The sequence below is a fragment of the Suncus etruscus genome, chromosome 18 (genome assembly GCF_024139225.1).
Source record: "Suncus etruscus isolate mSunEtr1 chromosome 18, mSunEtr1.pri.cur, whole genome shotgun sequence".
Taxonomy (NCBI): domain Eukaryota; kingdom Metazoa; phylum Chordata; class Mammalia; order Eulipotyphla; family Soricidae; genus Suncus; species Suncus etruscus.
Window position 1 is genome coordinate 50,534,533 of NC_064865.1, and position 22,078 is coordinate 50,556,610.

At 41.9% G+C, this 22,078-nt stretch overlaps 1 protein-coding gene and 1 non-coding gene across 2 annotated transcripts in view; one reads left to right on the forward strand and one right to left on the reverse strand.

Annotated features, from left to right (window-relative positions):
- Positions 1-22,078, forward strand: part of CDKAL1 (CDK5 regulatory subunit associated protein 1 like 1) — a 674,860-nt gene that overhangs the window by 174,449 nt on the left and 478,333 nt on the right. The window lies entirely within an intron of this gene.
- LOC125996902 (small nucleolar RNA SNORA51) lies at positions 8,406-8,538 on the reverse strand. The gene has a single exon (XR_007491564.1). It is a non-coding gene; the product is annotated as a small nucleolar RNA SNORA51 (small nucleolar RNA).

Consider the following 22,078-nt stretch of genomic DNA (forward strand, 5'->3'; position numbering starts at 1 on the left):
ACAACTGGGATGCTATCCAAAATTAATAAATAGGAGAAGAATTAGGATGACATGAACCATTATTAAAAACACAAACAATAATAAAATAGCAGAGAATCAATACAGAGCAATACTGATTTGAGCCAAGGGTTGAATTTAACAAACCGGTGTCAGATCTCTATTATAATTGCTTTCAGTGATGGAGTGGGAAATGTTCTAATAATAAATAAAGATATAAAAGACTTCAACAGAGAAATAAATTCTGTTTTAAAAGCATCAAATATGAATCTTGGTACTGAGGAATCTTGGTACTGGGACTTAAAATACTCCAAACTTAGCAGAATGTAGATAATAAGAAAAGAGGCAGTAAACTTGAACATCCAAAGTTCTCCCCAATTTTATTTTTTGTTGCTACCTACCTACTTCCAAGTGAGGTGTCTAAGTCTTTTTGAGAAGTCTCTTAATATTTCTTGGTGGCCAAGTTGAAATGTGATGATTTTGTTGTTTTTGTTTTTGTTTGGGGGCCACAATAGTCAGTGTTCAGTATTCTTGGCTCTGCGTTCAGGGATCACTCAGTGTGGTGATTGGAGACCGCTGGAGATCCAGTCTGGGTAAGGCATGTGCAAGGCAAGTGTCCACTGTCCTAGCCCACTTGCTTTCTGGGGAAATAACTTTGGATCATGATTTTAAAAGTAAAGAGAGGGCCAGAGGGCTAGGACAAGCAATAAGCACTGAGGCACTCCCTCTGCCTCATTTGCAGCTGATCTTGGTTGGAATCCCTATTACTAAGCCTTATTGTTGTTGTTGTTTTGTTTTTTTGGGTCACACCCAGCAATGCTCAGGGGTTACTCTTGGCTCTGCACTCAGAAATCGTCCCTGGTAGGCAGGGGGACCATATGGGACACCTGGATTCAAACCACGTCCTTCTCATGCAAGGCAAATGCCTTACCTCCATGCTATCTCTCTGGCCCCTCCTTAGGATAAATCTTGAGCAGAGTCAGAAATAGTCCCTGAGCACTTCCAGGCATGCCCCTCCTTGCATATAAATAAAAGTAAAGAGCAAGAATAGTTTTATTGTTCCACAAAAATAATTGTGGTTATATCACTTTCAGGCTGTGTGTGTGTGTGTGTGTGTGTGTGTGTGTGTGTGTGTGTGTGTGTGTGTGTGTGGTTTTTGGGTCACACCCGGCAGTGCTCAGGGCTTATTCCTGGCTCCAGGCTCAGAAATTGCTCCTGGCAGGCAAGGGGGACCATATGGGACGCCAGGATTTGAACTGATGACCTTCTGCATGAAAGGCAAATGCCTTACCTCCATGCTATCTCTTTGGCCCCCACTTTCAGGCTTTTATTACACATTTTACCTCACTGTAATATCAACCATGTGGCCTTATTTTATGAATTTTCTAAACCATTTTGAGTCCTTAATCAGGGGTGAGGGATATGTAGCTCAGTGTAAGAACCTTTGCTTTGCTTGTTTTTAGGTCCAAAATTATATCTTGTGACTATTAAAGAGAAATAAAGCAAATTTTGACGTTTGTTGTTTGCTGCTGTTGTTCTACTTCTCCTTCCCTCCCTCTGCATTGCCTTCCCTGCTCTCCCTCATTCCTCTGTTCTCGAACCCCTCCTCTCCTTTGTGTATGTGTTTTTGTTCGGTTGTTTTTTTTTGGGGGGGGGGCACACCCAGCAGCACTCAAGGTTACTCCTGACTCTGCACTCAGAAATTGCCTTTGGCAGGATTAGGGGACCCTATGAGATGCCTGGGATCAAACCCAGACTGTCTGGGGTCAGCTGCATGCAAGATAAATGTCCTCCTGCTGTGCTATCGCTCTGGCTCCCATTCCTCCTTTTTTGATTACAAGGTATGTACTTTGCTGCTGCATCAGTATTTTACTGAAAAATATATCCAAATTTGCTTAGATGTTTTTAATTAGGCATATATATATACCCTGAACACAGTAGGCTATGCTCTCTCCTCCCCAAAAATTGTCCAATAAAAATAAAATAACAGAAGTGAAAAGTTTCCAAGAGTAGACTCATGATAAATGCTTTTTCAGAAAGTTGAGATTGGATTCTATCTTCAGCGTATAATATTGTTATTAAGCTCTAAACTTCCTCTCTGCCAACATTATTTTAGAGAATGTTTTCCGTGGAAGCTATAGATTTTGTTGGATAAATCGGTGTCCAGAAATTTAGAGTAGGAAGCTAGCCTCATTATAATTGCTGTTTGAGAAACCAATTTCTGAAAAGAATTGTTATAATTGGTGCAAAATCAGAAATATGAAATATAGTGGGAGCTAAGGTTAAATGGATAAATTATATTGGTTAATATCAAGTAAAAACAATTTTAAATGCATGATTTGAACACACACACACACACTCACATATATATATATATATATCAGGATTTTTGGAGTTGCACTATATTGCATGGTTGCTTTTAAGATAGAATGAAAACTATTGTTCCGTCACAGAATTTCTCTCCCAGAGTCTCTTGGATGGAGGATATTCCTACAAGTGGAATTGAGAATAGCTGCTTCACTACCTGTTAGATAGAATTCCTCTGTGTTGTGTCACCCCATAGCACGAAGGACATGCCAATTCTATGAACCAAGTGATAGATATCCAAAGCTGCTATGATGTAGGAATCAGTGGGAGGGCTGGCTGTGTTCTGCATACCGAGTTCAAAAGACATGCTCTACAGATGTGTTTGCAGGTGCCAAGTAACGGAGAAGGGAGTTAATACATTAAAAGAATGCTGCTACCAAAACAATGTCTACATCACCACAATCAGCTTCTGGAAAAGGGGTCTTTCATTGGATCTCTCACTCAGAGATGTACCAGGCTCAGGGCTCTGAGCTAGGGGTGATAAGACCCTGATTTCCTCTTGTTCTTTGAGGAGCAAGTGCTTTCTGCTTTAGCTTCACTTTGATTCAGCTCATTTCTGGGGTAGTGTATATAGAGAAAATACTGATTATCAAAACTGGAAGTAAAACCTCTCAACCTCAGTCCAGAAGATGTGACATTTGGCTAACATCTCGGTTATCAAACTCCCTCAGTTCTTTTCACTAGGATAAAGGACAGATTAAAGCATAACTGTCTTGGGTAAACTGATCTCTACTTTTAGCCAAAAAATTTTTTTGGAGTGAGTGAGAAATGGCTGCATGTGGGGGTTTCCAGGCAGAGTGCTGATTGCTCTACCTGCAGAGTCTCCACCCGGCTGTGCTTCTTCTGAGGAACTGAGCACCGGAAGGGAGCCCTGTCCTACCCTTCTCTGTCTTTCCTGAACTCTGGAAGCTCTCCTCAGAGCCCTGGGAAGCGAACCCCAAAGAAACTACATTCGGAAGCTACCCAGCGAGCCAGTGAGTGAGTGAGAAATGGCTGGATGTGGGGGTTTCCAGGCAGAGTGCTGATTGCTCTACCTGCAGAGTCTCCACCCGGCTGTGCTTCTTCTGAGGAAACTGAGCACCAGAAGGGAGCCCTGTCCTACTCTTCTCTGTCTTTCCTGAACTCTGGAAGCTCTCCTCAGAGCCCTGGGAAGCGAACCCCAAAGAAACTACATTCGGGAGCTACCCAGCGAGCCAGTGAGTGAGTGAGAAATGGCTGCATGTGGGGGTTTTCAGGCAGAGTGCTGATTGCTCTACCTGCAGAGTCTCCACCGGGCTGTGTTTCTTCTGAGGAACTGAGCACCGGAAGGGAGCCCTGTCCTACCCTTCTCTGTCTTTCCTGAACTCTGGAAGCTCTCCTCAGAGCCCTGGGAAGTGAACCCCAAAGAAACTACATTCGGAAGCTACCCAGCGAGCCAGTGAGTGAGTGAGAAATGGCTGGATGTGGGGGTTTCCAGGCAGAGTGCTGATTGCTCTACCTGCAGAGTCTCCACCGGGCTGTGCTTCTTCTGAGGAACTGAGCACCAGAAGGGAGCCCTGTCCTACCCTTCTCTGTCTTTCCTAAACTCTGGAAGCTCTCCTCAGAGCCCTGGGAAGCGAACCCCAAAGAAACTACATTCGGGAGCTACCCAGCGAGCCAGTGAGTGAGTAAGAAATGGCTGGATGTGGGGGTTTCCAGGCAGAGTGCTGATTGCTCTACCTGCAGAGTCTCCACCCGGCTGTGCTTCTTCTGAGGAAACTGAGCACCGGAAGGGAGCCCTGTCCTACCCTTCTCTGTCTTTCCTGAACTCTGGAAGCTCTCCTCAGAGCCCTGGGAAGCGAACCCCAAAGAAACTACATTCGGAAGCTACCCAGCGAGCCAGTGAGTGAGTGAGAAATGGCTGGATGTGGGGGTTTCCAGGCAGAGTGCTGATTGCTCTACCTGCAGAGTCTCCACCCGGCTGTGCTTCTTCTGAGGAAACTGGGCACCGGAAAGGAGCCCTGTCCTACCCTTCTCTGTCTTTCCTGAACTCTGGAAGCTCTCCTCAGAGCCCTGGGAAGCGAACCCCAAATAAACTACATTCGGAAGCTACCCAGCGAGCCAGTGACTCTCCTCAGAGTCCTGGGAAGTGAACCCCAAAAATACAGCATTCTGAAGCTGCCCAGCGAGCGAGTGAAAACTACGCCTGACCAGTGGGGCCCGACTGTGAAAAACTGTGAGTGCTGCCTGTGTGTGTCTCTCTGCTCTCCTGTTGCGTGAACCTCCTGAGAGTGGGCTGAAAAGAGGCTCCAGAAGGCACTTAGCTCCACTTTGCTACGCAGCCGTGCGCTCTTTCTAAAAAAAAGAACACCATCACAAGAAGAAAAAAACCACTCTAAGAACTGTGCTGGATCACAGAAGCAAGAATTTCTCTCCAGACTGTCTTCTCTGCTGCGTGCTTGGGCCTAAGATTTGATCCTGTGTGAGGCTTCATCCACGGAGGACTCCCCTACCTTGGAGGCAAGTCGGCCGATCCAGAAAGGGCGGAGCCAGAGAAGTGTGTTGCCTGCATCATATAACCAATGAATACCACCACAACACATAGAAAAACCCACAATACAAGTGTGACAATGGGGAAACAACGCAGGCCAGCATCAGACATAGAGAATGAAGATGACAATTCTGATGACCAGTTAATGACCAACCAACTAATCAATCTCTCAGATAAGGACTTTAGAGTAGCAATATGGAATATACTCAAAGAACTCAAAGAAATCATGAATAGAATAGAACAGAACACTAATAAGAATCAAGAAAATATGAAGACAGAAATCACAAAACTCCAAACTGAAATAACAGGTCAAATAACAGGCCTGAAAAAATCAGTAAACGAAGTGAATGACAAAATGGATAAGCTCTGGGACAGGGTATCAGAAGCTGAGAATAGACTTGGTGCTGTGGAAGATGAGATACATAACAATTCCATACAACAGGAGAGATTGGAAAAAAAAACTTAAAACAAATGAACAGACAATGGAAAAATTAGTCAAAGAATGGGAACAGATGAAAATAGAGGTCTATGATAAGATCAACAGAAACAACTTAAGAATCATTGGAGTCCCAGAGACCTAGGAAGAAAATTCCCAGGAAGAATCAATGGTCAAGAACATCATTAAAGAGAAACTCCCAGAGCTAAAGAATATATGTGATCAAATCCTGCATGCTCGAAGAGTACCAACCAAAAGAGACCCAAGAAAAACCACCCCAAGACACATCCTAGTCACAATGACAAATCCCACAGATAGAGACAGAATTCTGAAAACAGCAAGATCAAAAGGGGAAATTACATTCAAGCAAGCGTCCTTGAGATTTACAGCAGACCTGTCACCAGAAACACTAAATGCCAGAAAGCAGTGGTGGGATATTGTGACAAGACTGAATGAAATGAATGCTTCACCTAGAATACTGTACCCAGCAAAACTCACTTTCCGGTTTGACGGAAGAATACATGGTTTCACAGACAAAAAACAGCTCAGAAACTTTACAGACTCAAAACCAGTCTTAAGAGAAAAACTGAAAGACATAATCTAAGACAAGACTGACCAAAAGACACAACAAATTTCGATATAAAGATGGCATTAAATCCCAGGACAATTCTTTCTCTCAACGTCAATGGACTAAATGCACCAGTTAAGAGACACAGAGTGGCTAAATGGATCAAAAAACTCAATCCAACCTTCTGCTGCCTACAAGAAACGCACCTGAATAGTCAGAACAAACATAGACTCAAAATAAAAGGCTGGAGAAAAGTTATCCAAGCAAACAACACCCATAAAAAAGCTGGAGTGGCCATACTAATATCAGATAATGCAAACTTTATACTCAGGAAGGTTGTAAGGGACAAAGATGGACATTTTATATTAATCAAGGGGTATGTAGAGCAGGAAGAAATAACTCTCCTAAACATATATGCACCAAATGAGGGGTCAGCAAAATATTTAAAACAACTGTTGACAAATCTGAAAAACAATATCAATAACAACACAATAATTGTGGGGGACCTCAACACTGCTTTGTCAACACTGGATAGGTCAACCAGACTGAAACCCAACAAGAATATACTAGACCTGAGGAGAGAAATGGAAGAAAGAGGCCTAGTGGATATATATAGGACACTCCATCCCCAGAAACCTGGATACACATTCTTCTCCAATGTACATGGGACATTCTCCAGGATAGACTACATGCTGGCACATAAAACATACCTCCATAATATCAAGAGGATAGAAATTTTGCAGACTACCTTCGCTGACCACAAGGCTCTGAAATTATTTGTGAATTCCAAAGGGACTCAGAAGAAAAACTTTAACACCTGGAAGTTAAACAGCCTCATGCTGAATAACCAGTGGGTCTGAGATGAAATCAAGAAGGAAATCAAAACGTTCCTGGAAACAAATGACAATAAAGACACAAACTATCAGAACTTATGGGACACAGCAAAAGCAGTACTGAGAGGAAAATTTATAGCTTTGCAAGCACACATCAGGAAGGAAGAAGGAGCTTACCTGAGTAGCTTAATGACACAGCTAATAGAACTAGAAAGTACTCAACAAAAGGACCCAAAAATAGGAAGACAGAAGGAAATAACAAAGCTGAGAGCAGAAATCAACGAAGTGGAAACCCAAAAAACAATCCGAAAGATCAACGAAAGCAGAAGTTGGTTCTTCGAAAAAATAAACAAGATTGATAGACCACTGGCAAACCTAACAAAGAAAGAGAGAGAGAGAAACTTGATAACTCGTATTAGGAATGAAAAAGGAGAGATCACTACTGATATGACAGAGATTCAAAGGGTAATCAGAAACTACTTTGAAAAACTCTATGCCACTAAAAATGAGAACCTGGAAGAAATGGATAAATTCTTGGACTCTTATAATCTTCCACGGTTGAAAGAAGAGGATGTAGCATATCTAAACACTCCCATCACCATTGATGAAATAAAAATGGTAATCAAAAGTCTGCCCAAAAATAAAAGCCCAGGCCCAGATGGATTCACTAATGAATTCTATCAAACTTTCCAAGAGGAACTACTGCCAATCCTGGCAAGACTCTTTCATGAAATTGAACAAGTGGAAACACTCCCAAATAGCTTTTATGAAGCCAACATCACCTTGATACCTAAACCAGACAGAGATGCTACGAAAAAAGAAAATTACAGACCAATATCGCTGATGAATGCAGATGCAAAGATCCTCAACAAAATCCTGGCAAATAGGATTCAATACCTCATTAAGAAGATCATCCCTTTTGTGTCTGAAAGTTATTATTAGAGAAAAGAGCTGGAAGTTCCAGCTCACCTCAGGAAGCTCATCACAAAGAGTGATGAGTTTAGTTGGATAAATAACTACATTTTGAACTGTCCTAATAATGAGAATGTATGAGGGAAATTGAGAACCTGTTTAGAGTACAGGCGGGGTTCGGGTGGGGAGGAGGGAGACTTGGGACATTGGTGATGGGAATGTTGCACTGGTGATGGGTGGTGTTAAAAAAAAAAAAAAAAGATCATCCACTAGAAACACTCCCAAATAGCTTTTATGAAGCCAACATCACCTTGATACCTAAACCAGACAGAGATGCTACGAAAAAAGAAAATTACAGACCAATATCGCTGATGAATGCAGATGCAAAGATCCTCAACAAAATCCTGGCAAATAGGATTCAATACCTCATTAAGAAGATCATCCCTTTTGTGTCTGAAAGTTATTATTAGAGAAAAGAGCTGGAAGTTCCAGCTCACCTCAGGAAGCTCATCACAAAGAGTGATGAGTTTAGTTGGATAAATAACTACATTTTGAACTGTCCTAATAATGAGAATGTATGAGGGAAATTGAGAACCTGTTTAGAGTACAGGCGGGGTTCGGGTGGGGAGGAGGGAGACTTGGGACATTGGTGATGGGAATGTTGCACTGGTGATGGGTGGTGTTAAAAAAAAAAAAAAAAGATCATCCACTACGATCAAGTAGGTTTCATCCCTGGAATGCAAGGCTGGTTTAACATCCGTAAGTCTATCTCTTTTTTTTTTTTTTTGTCCCCCAATTCACAATACATACCCGGCAAGGGGCCTGTGTTGAGGTGTATATGGGGTGCCTTTACTGTACCTCCTCTTTCTATACAGCCAGTGTAAAGAACACAGCCTGTGGTAAGAATTGGGAGGCCTTATTTTATCTTTTATTTATTTTTTTCTTTTCTTCAGGGCAAACTAAAGTTTTTTTTTTTTTTTTGTTTTTTTTAAGTAAGAATTCATTTAAAGGACAAAATTGATTAACATAATAAGGTAAACTAATATAACATAATATAGTGACATAACATAACATATAATATAATTAATATAATAATAATACATGTAAGTCAAAGAAAGTTTCTGATTAAAAACACAATTTTCTTTTTTTTCCATAATGGCTTACATATCTTTCACTGTAGTATTTTGGGTACATATTCACATTAAATCAGGGGAATACCCATCACCTAATATGTCCTCTTCTCAATCAAAAATCAAATATACTGAAAATAGGCAGAGTCCTGTCTAGAGGCTTCCAACCTCAGTTTGAGAGAGGATGAGAAAAAAGTAATTAAAATACCACAACAATACACACCTCAGTTTGAGGTGTGTATTCCAACCTCAGTTTGAGAGAGGATGTGAAAAAAGTAATTAAAATACCACAACAATACACACACACACACACACACACACAATATCGAACTATTCTGAAACACGTAGAATACATAAAAAACAAAAAAAGGACATTGAAGAAGCATAACTGCTAGAACCACAAAGAAAGACTTCATAAACTCCATTCCCTGATCTGCACAGCCACCAAGATCTCTAGAAACAGGTCTGATTTTACCATCCTAGATAAAGTAGAAGTCTTCCACATACCACGAAAGCAGCAAGAGGAGAATAAATGATCTATTTTTTTTGACGTCTTTATTTTGGTGTGGAGATTACGGTTGATGTCTCCAATATTATTTTATTTTATTTTGTTTTGTCTTTCTCTTTCTTTTTGCACTTGAGTATGATTTGATTTCAGAACCGAGATTATTGTGTGGTGCCTGTTTTTATTGTTGTGGTGCTTATCGGTTATTTAATTTAAGTCTATCAATATAATACACAACATCAACAACAAGAAAAATAAAAACCACATGATTATATCAATAGATGCAGAGAAAGCATTTGACAAGGTCCAACACCCATTCTTGATCAAAACTCTCAGCAAGATGAGAATGGAAGGAACCTTTCTCAATATAGTTAAGGCCATCTACCACAAGCCAGTGGCAAATATTATCCTCAATGGAGAAAAACTAAAAGCCTTCCCTCTAAATTCTGGCACAAGACAAGGCTGTCCTCTCTCACCACTCCTATTCAACATAGCACTGGAAGTACTTGCTATAGCAATTAGGCAAGAAAAAGATATCAAGGGAATCCAGATAGCAAAGGAAGAAGTCAAGCTCTCACTGTTTGCAGATGACATGATGCTCTACTTAGAAAACCCTAAAGACTCTACCAAAAAGCTTCTAGAAACAATAGACTCATATAGCAAGGTGGCAGGCTACAAAATTAACACACAAAAATCAATGGCCTTTCTATACACCAACAGTAATAAGGAAGAAATGGACATTAAGAAAACAACCCCATTCACAATAGTGCCACACAAACTCAAATATCTTGGAATCAACTTGACTAAAAATGTGAAAGACCTATACAAAGAAAACTATAAAACTCTGCTCCAAGAAATAAGAGAGGACACGCGGAAATGGAAGCATATACCCTGCTCATGGATTGGCAGGATTAACATCATCAAAATAGCAATACTCCCCAAGGCGTTATACAGATTCAACGCTATCCCTCTAAAGATACCTATGACATTCTTCAAAGAGGTAGATCAGGCACTTTTGAAATTTGTTTGGAACAATAAGCACCCTCGAATAGCCAAAGCAATCATTGGGAAAAAGAATATGGGAGGAATTACTTTCCCCAACTTTAAACTTTACTACAAAGCAATAGTTATCAAAACAGCATGGTATTGGAATAAGGACAGACCCTCAGATCAGTGGAATAGGCTTGAATACTCAGAAAATGTTCCGCAGACATACAATCACCTAATTTTTGATAAAGGAGCAGGAAATCCTAAATGGAGCAAGGAAAGCCTCTTCAACAAGTGGTGTTGGCACAACTGGCTAGCCACTTGCAAAAAATTGAACTTAGACCCCCAGCTAACATCATGTACGAAGGTAAAATCCAAATGGATTAAAGACCTCGATATCCGACCCCAAACCATAAGATATATAGAACAACACATAGGCAAAACTCTCCAGGACGTTGAGACTTCAGGCATCTTCAAGGAGGAAACTGCACTCTCCAAGCAAGTGAAAACAGAGATTAACAGATGGGAATATATTAAGTTGAGAAGCTTCTGAACCTCAAAGGAAATAGTGCCCAGGATACAAGAGCCACCCACTGAGTGGGAGAATCTATTCACCCAATACCCATCAGAGAAAGGGCTAATCTCCAAAATATACAAGGCACTGACAGAAATTTACAAGAAAAAAACATCTAATCCCATCAAAAAATGGGGAGAAGAAATGAACAGACACTTTGACAAAGAAGAAATACAAATGGCCAAAAGACACATGAAGAAATGCTCCACATCACTAATCATCAGAGAGATGCAAATCAAAACAACAATGAGATACCACCTCACACCACAGAGAATGGCACACATCACAAAGAATGAGAACAAACAGTGCTGGCGGGGATGTGGAGAGAAAGGAACCCTTATCCACTGCTGTTGGGAATGCCGTCTAGTTCAACCTTTATGGAAAGCAATATGGAGATTCCTCCAAAAACTGGAAATCGAGCTCCCATACGATCCAGCTATACCACTCCTAGGAATATACCCTAAGAACACAAAAATACAATACAAAAATCCCTTCCTTACACCTATATTCATTGCAGCACTATTTACCATAGCAAGACTCTGGAAACAACCAAGATGCCCTTCAACAGACGAATGGCTAAAGAAACTGTGGTACATATACACAATGGAATATTATGCAGCTGTCAGGAGAGATGAAGTCATGAAATTTTCCTATACATGGATGTACACAAAATCTATTATGCTGAGTGAAATAAGTCAGAGAGAGAGAGAAAAACGCAGAATGGTCTCACTCATCTATGGGTTTTAAGAAAAATGAAAGACATTCTTGCAATAATAATTTTTAGACACAAAAGAGAAAAGAGCTGGAAGTTCCAGCTCACCTCAGGAAGCTCACCACAAAGAGTGATGAGTTTAGTTAGAGAAATAACTACATTTTGAACTGTCCTAATATTGAGAATGTATGAGGGAAATGTAGAGCCTGTTTAGGGTACAGGCGGGGGTTGGGTGGGGAGGAGGGAGATTTGGGAATTGGGTGATGGGAATGTTGCACTGGTGATGGGTGGTGTTCCTTTTATGACTGAAACCCAAACACAATCATGTATGTAATCAAGGTGTTTAAATAAAAAAAAAAATGCTCTGAAAAAAAAATTTTATTCTTTTTTCTTCTGGCAGGCCAACTTTAAAGTTTATGTGTTTTAAAAACTAGAATATGGCTATTTTTATTTTATTTTATTTTATTTTAAATATTTTTATTTATTTAGACATCTTGATTACAAATGATTATGATTAGGTTTCAGTCATGTAAAGAACACCCCCCATCTCCAGTGCAACATTCCCACCACCAATGTCCCGAATCTCCTTCCATCCCACACCCCCACCTGTACTCTAGACAGGTTTTCCAGTTCCCTCATTCATTCTTTTTTTTTTTTTTAATATATTTTTTAAGTAACATGATCATGTTTGGGTTACAGTCATAACCAGAACACCCCCCTTCACCAGTGTAACATTACCCCCTTCCCCCTTCCCATCCCTCGCCTGTATTCAAGACAGGCATTCTACTACAATTGTTTTTAAGTTCAGTAAGTTGTATTTTTTTTTCTTAAAGAATAAAAGTAAAAAAAAAAAAAAGTAAAGGTGTGATAGTAGCAAGAGCCGTTGTTTGCATAGGTCCAAAAAAATGGGGAAAATAGAAAAAAATGCTATTTTTATTTTAATTTAAATTTTATTTTATTGAAACCATTGTGGTCTACAAAGTCTTTCATAATATAGCTACTTTTAGATAGCTGGTTCTAAAGCATAAGCTCTTAACTTAAAAAACAAATCGGAACATTTGATCTCACAGTGAAATTTCTTATTTCCCCTCTGGCAAATAACGAGGATGAACCATCTACCGTGGAACAAGCTTCTGGAGCCATGTGATTTATTTTTTCACTTTTTAAAAAGTGGCCACTGTTTTTTGTTTGCATTGGTTACTCTGCGTCTGGCTCTAGGTGTTTCTAAGACCTTGTGACTGTAGCGATTGAATGTACTTTCCTTCAGCGCATGTGTTGGCAGGAAGACTGATGTCAGATGAGTCATGCAGAAAGCAGGGTGTTCTTTGTTAGCCATCTGGTAGAAAAGAAAGAGCCGAAAAGCCCAGGCCTTTTTTCTTCCATGTGGCATGTATGAGTTCCTGTCTACTTTGTGTTGGGGATTGTTTCAGAGGTTAGGAGTGAGGCCTAGAGAAAATCATCAAGGATCCTCACTTTCCACATGCCTACAGACTGGATTATGGCCTCTCTCTCTAGACAGGTCGCCTAGTTGACAGCTTATTTAGGTTTCAATGCACCTATATTTAGTGCATCTGTGTTCAGGCCAGAGGAGTGAAGTGACACTTTTGAGCATCGTTTTTAGTCACTGCAAGTACCTTTTCTACATACACTTGCTGTTTATCTGGACGGTGCTTTTTCCTCAGTGGCAGGGAAGCAGATTTGCCCAAACTGTGCATCTCCTATAGATTTTTCCAGACCATTAAATAAAGTCAGGAATGTATTCTTGAAGATGTGAATTCATTAAACTTACCTTTGTAATTATAACCTATCTCCAGGAATCCTAAACCAATTGTGACTGGTGGTAGGTTTTCAGAATGTGCGGCTTGCAGTACAATATTTCATTCTTTAGGGGGAAAAAACTGAAGTGACAAAACTTCCTGAGGTAGCAACTATAGAATTCTGAGGACAGGGACATGTTCTGTTTGGAGAGCTAGAAAAGAACATGGTGGCACAAAGGTGTCCACTGGTCCCAGGGCATGTGACCAGGATGCTCTATGGAGCTTGCAGCATCTTTTCAGGCCAGATGCTGGGATTCTGCAAGGCCAAAGCGGCAGGATTCTTTTCAGCTGAGAAAACGTGGATTTTGAAAAATTATTAGTAGAAAAGAAGTAGCATCTTAGAAGCATGATATTTGAAAGTATTTCTGTTAAATACCAGGGCATGGAGTGATCCAACCCAGTGCAGTGATGGCACAGAAAAGGCATCAAGATGGGGGGTCAAGCTTGAGCAGTGCTTTTGTGTCTTCATGTGTTCCAGTGCTTCTTCATGTACTAGTTTGATTTTTTATTCTTATCTTTTAGTTTTCATTCTTCTATTTTTCTTGTGGTGTTGGGTTCACATCAAGGTGATCATGAGGGCCTACAACTCGCTCTGTGCTCAGGATTACTCTTGGTAAGGCTCAGAGTACTGTATGGAATTGGACCCAGGTTGGCTACAGGCAAAGCAAGCACCGGACCCACTCACTATACTTTGCTCCCTCATTTTTCATTTTTAAAACAGGCAATGTTAGAAGATTGGTTTGTCACTCATTTATATTTGTGCCCTCCTAAACTCTAGTTTGCACTTTCTCAAATGATCTGTGGATATTCTTTACTTATTATTTTTTAAATAAATTTTATTGTGACCAAAGTGAATAACAAATTTTTCACAGTAATATTTAAGGTCCATAGTGACAATGAATCAGGGCCATTCCAACCACCAGGGTTGTCCTCCCTCCACCCCTTTTCCCAGCATGTGTCCCATATCTCCCTCCTTTGGTCCCTTCTTCCCCCAGTGCTAGTGTAACTGTTCCCCTCTATGTATAGCTTGTTGTAGATAGGGTATCAATTCTGCTGTTGTTGACTTTGGGTTTGGTGTTTAAGTCTTATTATTTTTTATTTTCACTCAATGTTCATATAGCTGTTTGGTCCTGGTACCATTCATTTTTATTTCCTCCCCTCAATTCATGAGGCAGAACAAGATGATTCAAGTTGCACTTACTGGACTTTGAGAAAGTGTCATGATGGTGAAGATTTTCATAGGCTGGAGAGATAGTTCAGCAGGCAGGTGTTTGTCTTGCATAGAGCAAGTAGGCCCAGCTCCATCCTTGGCACCACATATAGGTCTCCTGAGCCCTGCCAGGAATGATCCCTGAGTATAAAGCCAGCAGTAAGTCCTGAGCACTTTCAAGTGGGGCCCCAAGTACACCCCGCCCCCCAAATCTTGGATTCAGGATCTTGATTATATGATTACATCCTTGCTGTGCTTGTAAAGTGTGTGACCATGTGCAAAATAATTACTTAATATCTCTTCCCTTGTGGAATAGAAGGCATAACAGAACCTTCTAGAATTTTCTAAGGGTTAAATGAGGTAATGCTCTTAGTTTGCCTCAGGCTGGCATACAAGTTGTTGCTTTGTTATACTGAAATTCACTTACTGGTTGAATCAGCATTCAGCACACCTTTGTTTGGGAAAGAAATTATTTTTTAATGAAACAAAGCTAGACAGAATGTCTTTCCACTACAGACTTGGAATCTGAAGAAAGAGATCAGTCATCGTAGTAAATGCTCCAAGGGACAAAATGGGGTGAGGATGGGGCCTGGGAGTCATGACTAAGTTGGGCGTCAAAGGCTGGAGAGTGGCTGGAAGAACAGAGAAGAAAAGGCCTTTGGGGGCAGGACTAACAACACAGCTGAAGGAAAGCTTGTGTGCTTACTGGGCCTGGATGGGAGAAGGGTTGACAAGGGTGTTCAGATGAGGGGTTGCTTTGCTGCTGAGAACCCAGGAAGAGAAGCTTGGAGTAGTGCAGCATATCAGTAAATAGGGCAGTGAGGATGGGGAAAGCTACATTTCAGGGAAAAACCACACACAGGCTGAGGCAGTATACAAAGGGATGGATTTAAAAGAAGTATAGTCTCAGTAACTCTACTGCTTTGATTCCTGTGTCCTGGGCAGCCATTGTTTTCTTTTTCGTTCCTAAAGATTTTTCTTTCTTTTCATTGATTCATCTACCCACCCACCCATTCATCCTTTCATTTTCTTTTTGTTTGTTTGTTTTTTGGTTTTGGTCACATCTGGCAGTCTTTAGGGCTAACTCATAGCTATGTGCTCATGAAACACTCCTGTTGGGCTCTGGGGACCATCTGGGTGCTGGAGATTGAACCTGGGTTGGCTGCATGCAAAGTAGGTGCCCTCCCCATTGTATTCTATCTCTGGCCCAAGATTTTTTTCTTTTTCTTTTGATGGCTTTGGAGAAGTACTGCTGGGGATCCATCCCTGGTTTTACACATGAGAAGTAGATGCTCTGCTTGTCTCAGTTCTATGCCAGACCTTAATGTCTGGGACAGTTTTGTCCTCCTTTAGAATGTCATAAATGGAATACTACTTAGTTTCTTGCTTCTTTCACTTAGCATAGTGCATTGAGTTATTCATCTAGGATGTTGTAATTGCTAATGCTTTGGAATTATTATGGCCAGACCAGAGTCCATATGTTTCTAATGAAGGGCCATTGGGATTGCTGTTAGCTTGGATCTCTTCGAGTAAACTCCTGTAAACATTTAGGTATTGACCTTCACTTGCATAGAGCTCTGCTTTCTCAGGTAAAGACCCAGGAATGGTAGTTTCCATTCATGATAACTGCTTTAGAGGAATTGCCCTTCTTTTTTTTTTCTTTTTCCTTTGTTTGTTTTTTCGATTTTTGGACCACACCCAGTGACACTCAGGGGTTACTCCTGGCTTTGCACTCAGAAATCGCTCCTGGTTCGGGGGACCATATCAGATGCTGGGGGATCGGACGCTGGGGGATCGAACCTGGGTCCATCCTAGGTTAGCCGCATGCAAGGCAAATGCCCTACCACTTGCACCACCACTCTAGGCCACCCATGTGTTTTCAAAGGCAATGATGCATTCTATAATTTCATCATTTGATTTTTCCAGGGCGGGTCTCCAGAATGTGAAAACCGGCGGGCTTTCGCAGAAGCCAGCTGCCCTGTTTGGGACATCAGGCAGGGAAAAGCCACGAATCTGCGCCCGCCCAGTGGAGCCCAACTGTGAGTGCTCCTTGTAAATGTTTCTCTACTGTCCTCTTGCGTGAAACTCTTGGGAGTGGGGCAAAAGAGGCTCCAGAAATCTGCTCTCCCAGACGCCATTCCCAGGGCGGGTCTCCAGAACGTGAAAACCGGCGGGCTTTCGCAGAAGCCAGCTGCCCTGTTTGGGACATCAGGCAGGGAAAAGCCAAGAATCTGCGCCCGCCCAGTGGAGCCCAACTGTGAGTGCTCCTTGTAAATGTTTCTCTACTGTCCTCTTGCGTGAAACTCTTGGGAGTGGGGCAAAAGAGGCTCCAGAAATCTGCTCTCCCAGACGCCATTCCCAGGGCGGGTCTCCAGAATGTGAAAACCGGCGGGCTTTCGCAGAAGCCAGCTGCCCTGTTTGGGACATCAGGCAGGGAAAAGCCACGAATCTGCGCCCGCCCAGTGGAGCCCAACTGTGAGTGCTCCTTGTAAATGTTTCTCTACTGTCCTCTTGCGTGAAACTCTTGGGAGTGGGGCAAAAGAGGCTCCAGAAATCTGCTCTCCCAGACGCCATTCCCAGGGCGGGTCTCCAGAACGTGAAAACCGGTAGGATTTCGCAGAAGCCAGCTGCCCTGTTTGGGACATCAGGCAGGGAAAAGCCACGAATCTGCGCCCGCCCAGTGGAGCCTAACTGTGAGTGCTCCTTGTAAATGTTTCTCTACTGTCCTCTTGCGAGAAACTCTTGGGAGTGGGGCAAAAGAGGCTCCAGAAATCTGCTCTCCCGATGCCATTTCCAGGGCGGGTCTCCAGAACGTGAAAACCGGCGGGCTTTCGCAGAAGCCAGCTGCCCTGTTTGGGACATCAGGCAGGGAAAAGCCACGAATCTGCACCCGCCCAGTGGAGCCTAACTGTGAGTGCTCCTTGTAAATGTTTCTCTACTGTCCTCTTGCGTGAAACTCTTGGGAGTGGGGCAAAAGAGGCTCCAGAAATCTGCTCTCCCAGACGCCATTCCCAGGGCGGGTCTCCAGAACGTGAAAACCGGCGGGCTTTCGCAGAAGCCAGCTGCCCTGTTTGGGACATCAGGCAGGGAAAAGCCACGAATCTGCGCCCGCCCAGTGGAGCCTAACTGTGAGTGCTCCTTGTAAATGTTTCTCTACTGTCCTCTTGCGAGAAACTCTTGGGAGTGGGGCAAAAGAGGCTCCAGAAATCTGCTCTCCCGATGCCATTTCCAGGGCGGGTCTCCAGAACGTGAAAACCGGCGGGCTTTCGCAGAAGCCAGCTGCCCTGTTTGGGACATCAGGCAGGGAAAAGCCACGAATCTGCACCCGCCCAGTGGAGCCTAACTGTGAGTGCTCCTTGTAAATGTTTCTCTACTGTCCTCTTGCGTGAAACTCTTGGGAGTGGGGCAAAAGAGGCTCCAGAAATCTGCTCTCCCAGACGCCATTCCCAGGGCGGGTCTCCAGAACGTGAAAACCGGCGGGCTTTCGCAGAAGCCAGCTGCCCTGTTTGGGACATCAGGCAGGGAAAAGCCACGAATCTGCGCCCGCCCAGTGGAGCCTAACTGTGAGTGCTCCTTGTAAATGTTTCTCTACTGTCCTCTTGCGTGAAACTCTTGGGAGTGGGGCAAAAGAGGCTCCAGAAATCTGCTCTCCCAGACGCCATTTCCAGGGCGGGTCTCCAGAACGTGAAAACCGGCGGGCTTTCGCAGAAGCCAGCTGCCCTTTGGGACATCAGGCAGGGAAAAGCCACGAATCTGCGCCCACCCAGTGGAGCCTAACTGTGAGTGCTCCTTGTAAATGTTTCTCTACTGTCCTCTTGCGTGAAACTCTTGGGAGTGGGGCAAAAGAGGCTCCAGAAATCTGCTCTCCCAGACGCCATTCCCAGGGCGGGTCTCCAGAACGTGAAAACCGGCGGGCTTTCGCGAAGTCAGCTGCCCTGTTTGGGACATCAGGCAGGGAAAAGCCACGAATCTGCGCCCGCCCAGTGGAGCCTAACTGTGAGTGCTCCTTGTAAATGTTTCTCTACTGTCCTCTTGCGTGAAACTCTTGGGAGTGGGGCAAAAGAGGCTCTAGAAATCTGCTCTCCCAGACGCCATTCCTAGGGCGGGTCTCCAGAACATGAAAACCGGCGGGCTTTCGCAGAAGCCACTAAAAATGAGAACCTGAAAGAAATGGATGAATTCTTGGACTCTTATAATCTTCCACGGTTGAAGGAAGAGGATGTAGCATATCTAAACACCCCATCACCATAGATGAAATTAGAATGTTAATCAAAGGTCTGCCGAAAAACAAAAGCCCAGGCTCAGATGGATTCACTAATGAGTTCTTTCAAACTTTCCAAGAGGAACTACTACCAATCCTGGCAAGACTCTTTCATGAAATTGAACAAACAGAAACACTTCCAAATAGCTTTTACGAAGCCAACATCACCTTGATACCTAAACCAGACAGAGATGCTACAAAAAAAGAAAATTACAGACCAATATCGCTGATGAATGCAGATGCAAAGATCCTCAACAAAATCCTGGCAAATAGGATTCAATGCCTCATTAAGAAGATCATCCACTATGATCAAGTAGGTTTCATCCCTGGAATGCAAGGCTGGTTTAACATCCGTAAATCTATCAACATCATACACAACATCAATAACAAGAAAAATAAAAACCACATGATCATATCAATAGATGCAGAGAAAGCATTTGATAAGGTCCAACACCCATTCTTGATCAAAACTCTCAGCAAGATGGGAATGGAAGGAACTTTTCTCAATCTAGTTGAAGCCATCTACCACAAGCCAACGGCAAATATTATCCTCAATGGAGAAAAACTAAAAGCCTTCCCTCTAAATTCTGTTATAAGACAAGGCTGTCCTCTCTCACCACTCCTATCAACATAGCACTGGAAGTACTTGCTATAGCGATTAGGCAAGAAAAAGATATCAAGGGAATCCAGATAGCAAAGGAAGAAGTCAAGCTCTCACTGTTTGCAGATGACATGATACTCTACTTAGAAAACCCTAAAGACTCTACCAAAAAGCTTCTAGAAACAATAGACTCATATAGCAAGGTGGCAGGCTACAAAATTAACACACAAAAATCAATGGCCTTTCTATACACCAACAGTAATAAGGAAGAAATGGACATTAAGAAAACAACCCCATTCACAATAGTGCCACACAAACTCAAATATCTTGGAATCAACTTGACTAAAAAAGTGAAGGACCTATACAAAGAAAACTATAAAACTCTGCTCCAAGAAATAAGAGAGGACACATGGAAATTGAAGCACATACCCTGCTCATGGATTGGCAGGATTAACATCATCAAAATGGCAATACTCTCCAAGGCATTATACAGATTTAATGCTATCCCTCTAAAGATACCCATGACATTCTTCAAAGAAGTGGATCAGAAACTTTTGAAATTCATTTGGAACAATAAACACCCTCGAATAGCCAACGCAATCATTGGGAAAAAGTATATGGGAGGAATTACTTTCCCCAACTTTAAACTGTACTACAAAGAAATAGTTATCAAAACAGCATGGTATTGGAATAAGAACAGGCCCTCAGATCAGTGGAATAGGCTTGAATACTCAGAAAATTTTCCCCAGACATACAATCAACTAATTTTTGATAAAGGAGCAGGAAACCCTAAATGGAGCAGGGAAAGCCTCTTCAACAAGTGGTGTTGGCACATTTGGATAGCTGCTTGCAAAAAATTGAACTTAGACCCCCAGCTATCATCATGTACGAAGGTAAAATCCAAATGAATTAAAGACCTCGATATCAGCCCCAAAACCATAAGATATATAGAACAGCACATAGGCAAGACACTCCAGGACATTACAGGCATCTTCAAGTAGGAAACTGCACTCTCCAAGCAAGTGAAAGCAGAGATTAACAGATGGGAATATATTAAGCTGAGAAGCTTCTGCACCTCAAAGGAAATAGTGCCCAGGATACAAGAGCCACCCACTGAGTGGGAGAAACTATTCACCCAGTACCCATCAGATAAGGGGCTAATCTCCAAAATATACAAGGCACTGACAGAAATTTACAAGAAAAAAACATCTAATCCCATCAAAAAATGGGGAGAAGAAATGAACAGACACTTTGACAAAAAAGAAATACAAATGGCCAAAAGACACATGAAAAAGTGCTCCACATCACTAATCATCAGGGAGATGCAAATCAAAACAACAATGAGATACCACTTCACACCACAGAGAATGGCACACATCACAAAGAATGAGAATAAACAGTGCTGGCGGGGATGTGTACAGAAAGGAACTCTTATCCACTGCTGGTGGGAATGCCGTCTAGTTCAACCTTTATGGAAAGCGATATGGAGATTCCTCCAAAAACTTGAAATCGAGCTCCCATATGATCCAGCTATACCACTCCTAGGAATATACCCTAAGAACACAAAAATACAGTACAAAAACCCCTTCCTTACACCCATATTCATTGCAGCACTATTTACCATAGCAAGACTCTGGAAACAACCAAGATGCCCTTCAACAGATGAATGGCTAAAGAAACTGTGGTACATATACACAATGGAATATTATGCAGCTGTCAGGAGAGATGAAGTCATGAAATTTTCCTATACATGGATGTACACGGAATCTATTATGCTGAGTGAAATAAGCCAGAGAGAGAGAGAAAAACACAGAATGGTCTCACTCATCTATGGGTTTTAAGAGAAATGAAAGACATTCTTGCAATAATAATTTTTAGACACAAAAGAGAAAAGAGCTGGAAGTTCCAGCTCACCACAGGAAGCTCACCACAAAGAGTGATGAGTTTAACTAGAGAAATAACTACATTCTGAACTTTCCTAATAATGAGAATGTATGAGGGAAATGGAGAGCCTGTTTAGAGTACAGGCAGGGGTTAGTTGGGGAGGAGGGAGACTTGGGACATTGGTGGTGGGAATGTTGCACTGGTGATGGGTGGCGTTCTTTACATGACTGAAACCCAAACACAATCATGTATGTAATCAAGGTGTTTAAATAAAAAAAAATTAAAAAAAAATTTCATCATCTATTTCTGTTGCCTTAGATTCTCATCAGAACTTGGTCCTGTCTGTTAATATATAGCAGTTTCTATAGGGATGTACAGTATCATCTCATCGTGGTTTTATGTGTCATTGATTATTGATATTTAAATATTTTCCTTTACTCAATTTTCCATTCATCTAAACACTTTTATAAATTTTCAAATCTTTTATCATTCCTTTCCTTTTTCGGTGACCGTGAGTTGGGAAACCATTTCTTCGGACACACACTCTCTTTCTCTTTCTCAAAATAAAAATAAAAATAAAGAAATATAATCTAACTTGGTGATTTGAACATCATCAAAGTTAAGTGATTTTGCTTCTCAAGGTATTGCAAAGCAAGAGAACAGATAAGCTCTGGAGTGGAATAAAATATTTACAAAACATATTTCTCCAAAAGGGCTTATATGAGGAACATATAAGGGACTCATATTTTCCCTATAGAAGTTTCTTCTGGAAGTT